This window comes from Thunnus thynnus, chromosome 9, assembly GCF_963924715.1.
Source record: "Thunnus thynnus chromosome 9, fThuThy2.1, whole genome shotgun sequence".
NCBI classification, from domain to species: Eukaryota; Metazoa; Chordata; class Actinopteri; order Scombriformes; family Scombridae; genus Thunnus; species Thunnus thynnus.
Genome location: NC_089525.1, coordinates 28,760,594 through 28,771,116, shown reverse-complemented (window position 1 = coordinate 28,771,116; position 10,523 = coordinate 28,760,594).

Here is a 10,523-nt window from a genome sequence, read left to right as displayed (position 1 = left end):
GGAGCAGCCCTTGGTACCCACAGGGGTCAAATCTCCCTCCTCTGTTTCTGGAAGAACAGAGGCTGTTAAGAGAGGCCTACACTCCAGTATCTTTACAAATCAATGGAAGCACTTCCTCTCTCCTTGTCCTCCACATGCACTGAGGACATATCGATTACAGCAATATACGTAATACATTCCCGTGTTTCTTCACTGCTTGTAAATATACAGCCTGATTCCTGGTCATGTAAAGAGGAGAACTCTTGCCTGCGAGGGTTTGTTCCTCATTTTAAGAGAGTTCATTTTTCATGCTTCACCAAAAGCCCTGGTCATGGCTGTGGAGCAGTCTTAGCTGTATGGGGATAAATGCACAAGGGTTGCACAAGGGTTGCCCTTAAAGCCATCACAGCCACAGCTGTGCAGAATGAACACCCCAAAACGACACATTTATCTTGAGGTATAAAATTTTCTTTCAGCACCCCTGCTCTCCCACAGGTTTCGTCATGATCATGTTACACATCCTCGCCGTAAGAACGCGGGGAGGGGGGCAGCTTTTGCACGTCTTTATCATAAAAATGTTTGTCCATTGTACAGATGCCCTGCAGTTGAACTCTTAGGGAGAGTAAACAGAGGGGGGAATGGCTATGCAGGCCTTTCCTTCTCTTTCAGCTGCACTAATGATGTTGTGCCGGACCACAGCTGTTTCTTCATGGCAGGTGTGCAAGTGGGAGCCACAGCAGACTGCACTCGGCTCGGATCGGAGGAATGCCAAAAACAAGACGGAAGGAGAGGAGACGGGGCGCATAGCGAGGCGGAGAAACGAATATCCACACAAGATACAGCTCCCCGAGCTCCCAGAAAGCTGGATACAATATTCAATTGAGAATTTCCCCTCAACACCTGGCCACCGGCATGAGTAGGATATTGATGTGGGTCCCGCGCCAGAGCCCCACAGCTTGACTCATTTGAAATCCTCTGGCGATTTCATGCAGTATTTAGCCAAAATGCTTGGACAAGAACTTGTCTGGAGTTCTTTCCTGAGACGGGGGACATAGCCAGTATGTCTTGAATATGCACTCTGCTTGGTCTGGGCCATGAGGATAGAAATGGCCCAGAGATCATTTCCTGTTTGGAACTCTACCGGATCAGGAGCAGAGAGAGGGGAAAATATGCAAAGAATATTTGCTGTGTGGATTGGAGGAGATCACAGAGTGGATTACTACAAGATTATTGTAAGGCTGTATGTACTGTACAAAGGAAGAGAAACCTGCTTTTTAATAGTTTGAGGTGTAGATTTGATCTTTTCTTGAACTTCCTGAGGTTTTCTTTGAACTGCCATGAAAAGCTCAGATCTGAGCTCAAATCTGAAAACGCTGACATTATGTCATTGTAGAAACTCAATTTGTTTGAGACTCCTTTATTCTGCCTTTATTGCAGATCCTCTGATTTGCCTCTCGTGATGCAGTTTCATACTTACAACATTCATAATAATCACTCTCATCTACTTTTTCACTGTCAAATTCAAGCTGAAAAACTAAAATTAAGAAAACATAGTATCATAAATTATTATAATACTATTAAAACCAAACTTATTGAAGCTTAACTGGTACAGAAACCTTTATATGTATGAAGAAACACTACCCAAACCCAAGAATTTACCAGAAAAGATGCAGGAGTAGGAGTCCCTGGTGAATCTGTGGGCTGCAGCATGTACAATACGTTCAGTACTGGGGGTCTAATTAAGACTCGTGACATATTTTTACTCCTCCCTCTTCCTTTTCCAATTGATATTCTCTGTTCTATCTTGTCTAATAAAGCAGTAAAAGGCTTAAAATATAAATCTTTGGATATTGCTTTTGAGTAGGAAGTAAGACCAGAGTGAGACCTCTGTTCTCCCTCGACTAGCGCCTCTAGCTAATATTAAAGCCGAGGCCATACGTGGTAAATATTAGCTTTTCTCTCCCGTGTTGACAGTGTGTGCTTTTCCACACACACACGGAACAAAGGTCTGCCATATTGCACACCCACCTGGGAACTTAGATGGGACAGAGTGGAGGTAGGTGTTCATTGCTTAACAGTGGTGGCTTTTCATTGTGTGACTTATGATTATGCAGTTGAAAGGCCCCCTCAGACCGGATGTGTAATGTTGATAATGGGAACAGGAGGCTCATTCTGCTGCTGCTGTGGATACCACATCCAGATAAAGTGGAAATCTGTGTGATCCTCGTTTTGTATATCCTCTTGATCTTTGCTGCTAAGCGCTCGTTGTCCTTGCAGTCTCACTCTGTGTCCACTACTGGGATGTATTTTCGCATACATTTTTGTAGTTTAAAGACGTTTCTGTAAGCGGCTCATGTTTCTTTGACTAATCAGCCGTGTTGGCTATCACCGCTACCCTGCCTGTTCTCTTTAGATCTGATGGTTTTCATTTTCTTCTTTTACAGTGTTTACCTATGTTGTCACTCTAGATTAAACTAATTAGAACCACAGGGTGTCAGACTTTTTAAATGTATTTATATGTAAACACCAGAGATTATTATTTAAAGATCCCCTCCAGACATGTTTTGGGATATATAAAATCTGCTACTTGGAATAATAAATTGTGTCTTTCATTTTTCAGATATGATGTTAAAAATCCTTAAAACTGCCACATCCCCTTCCTTCTGCCTCATTAAAAATCCAGAATCTGAGGATATGCAAATATTTTTCATTTCTCAGTGTATGTGCCCTGGAGGCTTCAAGTTTCCACATCACACCTGTGTAAATTGCATACTGGACTACAATTAGCTCCGAACTTGTTATGATGTCACAATTCATGCTCGTAGGTACACGCCTTAAACTCAGATTTTCGATTTGCACAGAGAAACTTTCCTTCTTAAGCAGATGAATTTAAAAACAGCCTTTTACAGTCAAACTCTGCATATACTGGTTATCATTCTGCACAATGAAGCTCAAGCTCCAACTGAGGGAACAAGAAGAAAAACACATTTTTGACTGGAAGGAAAATTCAGTGTTGTTGTTGTCTCATACAATCACACAGGTTGGACAAAAATAAAAAATAAAAAAAGGTCACGGTTTAGCCAGATTTTATAAATCGCTTATTTGGAGGTGGAACTAAAAGGGAACCGTCCTCAAAATGTTGGTTATAATCACTGATGGCATTCAGCTTGCTTAATGTTGCCAGCCTGACCAAACAAAGTTCTTGGAAAGCGTAATGCCTTATCTCCGGACCAATTAGTTTCCCCATTTTCTTTTCCAAAATACTGTGTTATCATCTAATCGCTTGTGTTCCATCATCTGTTGGACTCGATGTGTGTGTGGCGATGTTTTTTTGCGCCCCCAGATCCAACCAATGGAGACGGTGAGTAAAATGTTACCATTGCCAAAACTATGAAAAATAAGTCCTGAGTTGTAAGAAAAAAAAAGAAAAGAAAAGAAAAGAAAGAAAAAGTAGAAATGTAAACACACTAGTAAATTTAGAAATGTTTGGCTGAATTTAGTTCCAGCCCAGTCTTGCCAACCGTACACATGCATGCATGCTCACAAACACATAAAAAAGCATTGCCTGTCTACTCAAGTGTTTTACTTACCCACAGTCCCTGAATCCAGGGTTCCAATGCAGTATGGAAAAGTATGGTTTAGTAATTTCCAGGTCAAGTATGGACAAAAAGAAAAGAGAGTATAGAAAATATTTGCGTTTCCAGACTATTGCCCATATTCTGTTTTCTAGGATAAACATACAAGCAGAGTGTTTGCCATGGCGTTTGGAGCAGGTAGCCAGTGTAGCCAAAATGTTTACCACTGTGTGAGAGAGTGCCGGCCAGAGCGAGCTTGATGTCGTTGAATGGAAGGCAAGAAGTCTGGTGTGCAATTGAACGGGTGCTTCTATGCAGAGCTGCCTCTATACCTGTACGTCGCAGCCTGCAAAACAGCTCTGCCCCAAGTGCATTATAACTGCACCGAATCCAGACATTCGCAAATTAGTTTGACAGAAAATGCAGCAATATGTTTGAATTGCATATATACATAGCATCACAAATAACCAAATATTAAGCTGAACATTTATGAGTTATGCAGTGATGTAGTTATCAGAAAATTAGACTTAAAATCTTTTCTGCATAAGGAAACCATACCATACCTTTATGGCTTCGTTCATCATTGTTTCCATGGACACGGTGAATCCATGGAAACGAGTCTGCACAGACGCCATGAAAATTGAATTATCTAACTTTTTTTAACTCATTTTTGGTTCTTATTTATAAAAAAGAATAAAAAATATGGAGGGATCAATAATATAATATAATTTATTCAATATGTTATGGGAAAATAATACAAGTATAGGTAACATCAGTTAGTTTACTCCCTCTTTGGGCAGAGATGTTTGACAGTGGAACATCGTCCAACTTTCTGTGTAGGAGTGTGGACTTAACGGCCACAACGGGTAAATGCAAGTATTCCAAGGGCTGGCTTGACAATCCCAAATATAAAGCCCGGTTGGCTAAGAATTCCAAATGGGAAAAGAAAGCTAGATGCAAACTTTGTGTAAAATCGTTCGACATCTCCAACATGGTGGAGGCGGCAGTTGTAAGCTGTATGCAAGAGCAAAAGCACTGTCGTCTCGTCACAGCATCCCCTGCACTCAGAGTCACGTTTTTGGCCCAAACTAATGTGAGACCAAGACCGACCACAACAAGTACTGAACCTGCCAACATTTTATTTACATAATAAACATCTAGCTATTTGCACTCAGATGTCAAATATGGTCTGAAAACTTTACAGAGAAGTCTAGAAATTTGAGTCTGGAAAAGTATGGAATTTTGAAATGGAAAACGTGTAGGACCCCTGTGAAACGCGTTGGCTTGAAAAACAGGGGGAGCGTTTTTCCTCCAGTTGAAAATGTAAACTAGAATCTAAAAGCAAAAGAGACGATTTCTTTTTTTTTTTACACATTAGGCAAAACAAACCTAGAACATGCATCATTATCGCTCAGGTGTTAGCAAACAAACTGTCCCAGCATGCTCCTTGGCTCGGAGCACTGGAAGGTCAGGAGTCAGTTCCTAAAAAGAGCCAAATACCAGCATCAGAGGCCCTATCAGACTGGCAGCGCCTCCCCCCCCCTTCTCCTCCTTCCTCAACCACCTTCCCTAAGTCCCCCCCTCCTCCTCCCACTTCCTCCCCACCTCCTTCTCTTCCCTCTTTGGCCTGCCAGTGTGGTTTGCCTTGGCTGACTGATAATAAGAGACACAAAAATCCTCTTATCCCCCCCTCCTTTTCTCTCCGCTGAAATGAGTCACTTCCTTGCCAGGGCCTCGGTTGCTGGACCGCCGCCAGGAGATACCCTGCTATTTATTGCCCCGTTTCCACCCCAGAAAAGGGGAGCCTGGGAAGGCGTTTTCAGAGGAGTCTACACACACACACACACTGAAACTCTCAGCGTGCATCCACACAAATACAAATCCACCAACACATCCACACAAAGACACACACATACAGAGAAAAGCCAAGCATGCTCAGGCACACACACTTCCTGGCCTGGTTTTAAGCATCCGACAGGACCCAGAACACGTTCTAGTTGGATTCCACGATTGATGTTTGCGTTCCTCCCCCGAGCTGCTAGCTTGCCTGCCTTTAAGGTCTCCGTTTTCCGTGACGTCCCACCGGGAGCCGGGGAGATTTATGTCCCTTTCCCGGCATTTTTCAGAAGAAAACGGCCTTGCTTTTTCTGACCACACATGCGACGCACAAACACAGTCTTGTGAGGAGGCACACAAACAGTCTCTCATGATAAAACCAGATATGGCTAGAGCTATAGCACAGCATAATTTTTAACACAGACATTTTGTACACAGAGACCATCTTTCATGACTATAACAGATAAGCATAGGGCAGATCATACCACGGAAGCAGTCTGCAGCTTTGCATAAGTTTAAATTTTGCAAAGTGTTAAATTCCTGCACATACGTGGAACACGCTAACCTGGGGTCAATTCATCTATTCATACAGAGCTTCAGAGCATACTCATGCACACCCACACACAAAATCAGACACCCATGCACTTAACCCTCATAGTCAAATACAACCACATACACACACAGTCTCACACACAGGATCCTTGTGAATCCAAAACATTCCTTTCAGCTCAAGTTCAGGCACATCCCCCTAATAGAGGGGTTTGCACTTTTATTCATGGGCCTTTCTTTGGAATATGGCTGCTTTATAAGTATCAGCCTAGTACTTGTTGGGCCTTTTTTTCACTACACTACATTGTCCTTCCAGCATTGCTTTGGAACGCAGAGGATTGTGATTTAAATGGCTTTTGAGTACTCCTAATCCACCGGAGGCACATAAGTCACACAAAGGTAGCTCCGAAAGGCCGGGCGAATTCCACCGAGCAAAGAGGAAGTCTTAAATCCCAAGCTTCGCTTAAATACCACGGAGGTGACTTATTAATGGAATGATTTTGACTTGTGTGTATAGATGACTCTTGATCGAGTGTGATGGGCTCAGGTGGCTGGAAATAACACTAATAGAGCATGACAAAGGACGTAGACAAATAGAAATTCTTTGGTTTTCTTTCCAGTGTTCCAATGTTTCCAGTCTACAGGCAGAAAAGTCCACTTACAAAGGACAAAGAAACACAGACGTGTGTGCACACATCCAGGCTGTGATGTATGGGCACGCGAGCAAATATTAAAGATTTCATTCCGGTTTGTGTATATTCATTTTGAAGAGATGGCTACATGACATGCATGAGTTTTAAAATCGGTTGCATCTCTAGTCGTAATAATACAGATAATGTACATTACCATTATTCTGTAAACCCAGATATAGTTTTTGTCAAACTGAGCAAAACCTGTGGTATGTTTTGTACTGAAACACCTGCATATACACAACACACGCACAATGGGTGTCCATACAAACAAACACACACACACAGAAACAACTTCTTTTACTGTATATTTATATATATTTAGTTACATGTAATGCGTCTGTAGGGATTTAGACTCACTTTAGGTCTTTCTGCATTGTACAACTTTCTAAAATATCAATTTTTCATTTCATTTTCCAATGAAATTAAAATGGAGAAACATGAAAATGATTAGAAGTAATAGAAAATATTAGAAATGAGAAATAAAGCAACTGACTGGCTTTTGAAAACGTGCAAAATATGATGTTGCTTCCAAGCACTTGTCAGTAAGCTCTTTTGTGCTGCACTGCACAGACCTGTTTCTGAAAGCATTTGCAAAAACTTTTTATACGGCTTGTTTTAGCCTCCCCAAGTGCCAGATGGGTGGGGTTTGACACAAACAGCAGGACAATGCACTGACTGTTAGGACGTTTTTACAATAAAACGAAAGCATTTGAAACTTAATGACTAATTTACATGATTGACAGCGTTAGACGAAAATATCTGACCTATCGCATAAACCCCACCCAAAAAAGAACTGATTTGATGATAAACTGAAACATCTAAATTTAGCTCATCCTGGAGGCAAAACCTCTCAACACAAACAAAAGTTTGGGTTGTATCTTTAAAGGAAACAAGCTCTTGCAGCTTTCCAATCCATCATCGTACAGTTGGTGCCGTTCCATCTAATGTCAGATATTTATATGATATAACTGAGATGTTTTGGCCTGTTTGAGGCTGTATGTAGCTACAGTGATTGGGTGTATGGATGGATCATCTTTTGTCTAATAACCTGTGTTCAATGCCCAGTGACACCAAGCAGCAACCCTACTGAAGTGTCTTTAAAAACATTCTGAATCCATAACAACTCCACAGTTGCTGTTCTCTGGCTGAACTTGACCTTTGACCTTCTTGGCTGCAAGCATGAATATTTCTTTTGGTAGTCAATATTACACAACAATTAAAAAAACCCACATATCTATTTCAAGTAAATGATGACATTCCTAGACACATATGAAAGCTGTGTGGTTTCAAAAATTATGCAAGCTCACTTTCTTCCCATCAAACATGTGGTCCAACACTGATGATGCTGCCAATCAATGACTGACATTGATTGGTCTGATGATGAAGCTATAATTAAGTGTCGACATTTTCAACCTAATAAAAAGCTTTAACTACTGTTGACTCAGTTGCTTTTCTTTCTATCAGTACATTTTGAAGAGATGATGCATCTTGGCAGTAAAGTCGGAGTACATTATCTGACAACATATCACCGAGTTATGTGTTTTGAAGCTTTTAAGCCTATAAATTTTAAAAAAACGTACGTGATTGACCTAATGAACTAACTATAACTATGAACTATTGTTTCTGTTTCACTTTTATGTTTCACTTTTAGTTTTGGTGTTTAATGTTTCTTCTGTTTTCAGTTTGTGCGATCAGATTTGTTTTTGACAACCCCGATAAGTATGCTTCCTCCCACGTGCAAGTATTGAGCATTTTAGGTAGTTTTTAAATTATCTGTGCAAATAAAACTCAATCAAATCAAAAAATAGTCCAATTTAGTTTGAACCTGTGGCAAAGACACCCAATGTGTTCCTTATTTCTTCATGCTTGGGAAGTGACATGGTTGTTGTTCATAACATGTTTTTGACTCACTCTGCCCTGCCAATTCACTTGCCTGTCATCATACATCTATTTGCTCTATAAAATTGATTACCTGAGGGCAAAAATATTAAAGAGGAAGAGTGAAATGTAGATAGGGGGACTTAGAAATGAAGACAGAGAGAGAAAGAGGGAGAATAGGAGGAAAGGGCAAGAAACAGGAGAGGAGGGGAGGAGGGTGACAGCAGGGATGGTGGAGGCGGACGTGGGAGGGTGTTAAGAGGAAAAAAATCTGACATTTATTCTACACTTTCTTTCAGTTATGGAAGTCATCAAAGTCAATTTCCTTTACTGGCGAGATAAGATCGGTCAAATGAAACCTTTTCTGGGGGCTGGAGGGGGTTAATATGTTAGCTGGACTGAGAGTAACTCAGGCACTAACGGCAGCATGTTTTGTTTTTTTTTTCTTTACCTTGTCCTGAGGCCCAGGGTGATCCATTGCTGAAAAGAGCGCAGAACAGCTCCATGGTAACTGAGGGAGCTGTTAGTGTAACTGAGGCCTCAGACAACTAAGGACCAGATGATGAATGAATAATATCATGGTAACCAGTGTTTTTAGTGTATATTTGTACTCTGAAACTGAATAATGTTAAATATGTTGCATGCATGTAACTTTTTACAGTTCTGTCTACTTTATACTCACTTATTTAATTACCTGAATACATGCTGCTGCTGCCATTTCACACAGTTTTGTGTACTTTTCCCCAGAAACATACATTCTAGTTAAATTACTATACTCGTGATTTTGCAAGTTTTAACAAATTTACAACAAATCACATGTACTTAACATCACAACTAACCGTTCTGTTTACTTCTGTATGAAAATCTATTGCCAGAGTCTTGGAAACAAATTGAAGTATTTTTGAGGGATTGTTTTCTCTTTATTAGAAGGAGGACAGTAGAGAGCAGACAGGAAATGAGGGAAGAGAGAAGAGGGATAACATGCAACAAAGGTCCCTGGCCAGACTCAAACAGGGGACATTGCAATTACATGGTCAGCATGATGCCGCCAGACTCTTGAAACTTGCTTGAGTTATGTACCGTGCACATATCTGCTTTATAGAGTACAGAGAGTTGCATTAATATTTGTCAGTGGTGCATTATTGTTTTGAGGGAATTAGATGCAGACCTTTCAAATCAATCTGCACTTAAACTGCCTTACTACATAACATTAAGGTAATATTGACGTGTATTAAATGCAGACCATATGATGACGAATGGAAACCAATGATTACATCAAAGTCTTTAACAGTATAGCCTGCATTTAAAAACAATCAGAAAAAAATGTATACATGGTCGATTGTGTATGTTTAAATAGACATCATTTCAAAAATGTTACATAAACTATGTTTTTCTTTGCTGTGTGCAAAGTTTCTTATATTTCATCATCATGTCTCATCTTAATGAAGCTAAAAGAACTTTGCTCTGTTTGATCTCCAGGCTTTACAACATGTACCAAGTTGGTTTTCCATTTTTTTTTTACTTCTAAATTAAAATTACATCAAATTTATAGGTGCGTTTTGTAAATGTGCATGTTTGGTGGGTTCAAACGTCTTAAAAGAAAGTTAATGACCGCAGTACTCAGAAAAAGTAATAACTTTATTTCAATTGCACTTTTTAAAACCTGAATACAGTCCTGCAAAAGTGATGGGATAAGTCTACAGTCAACAGTCTCACTGTTGTTACTCATTCATGCTTCTTGTTTTTCATTTGGATGAAATCGGGTCAAATTTTTGTGTCAGTAAGAAGGGACTTGGCACACTTCTGTTGCAGCCCTATTTTGTAATTTAAGATAATTCAAGGGTATTTTTATGTCTCAATCTGTTTTAAATGTTTTGGCAACATCTACTGACGGCATGTTCTTGAGATGCACAGGTTGTAGTCTGCACTTGAGTAATAAACAGGTCACATATAATATATTAATGTGATGCATCAGTGGGTGTAAGACCTGCTGAAGGACTATATTCCTCTGTTG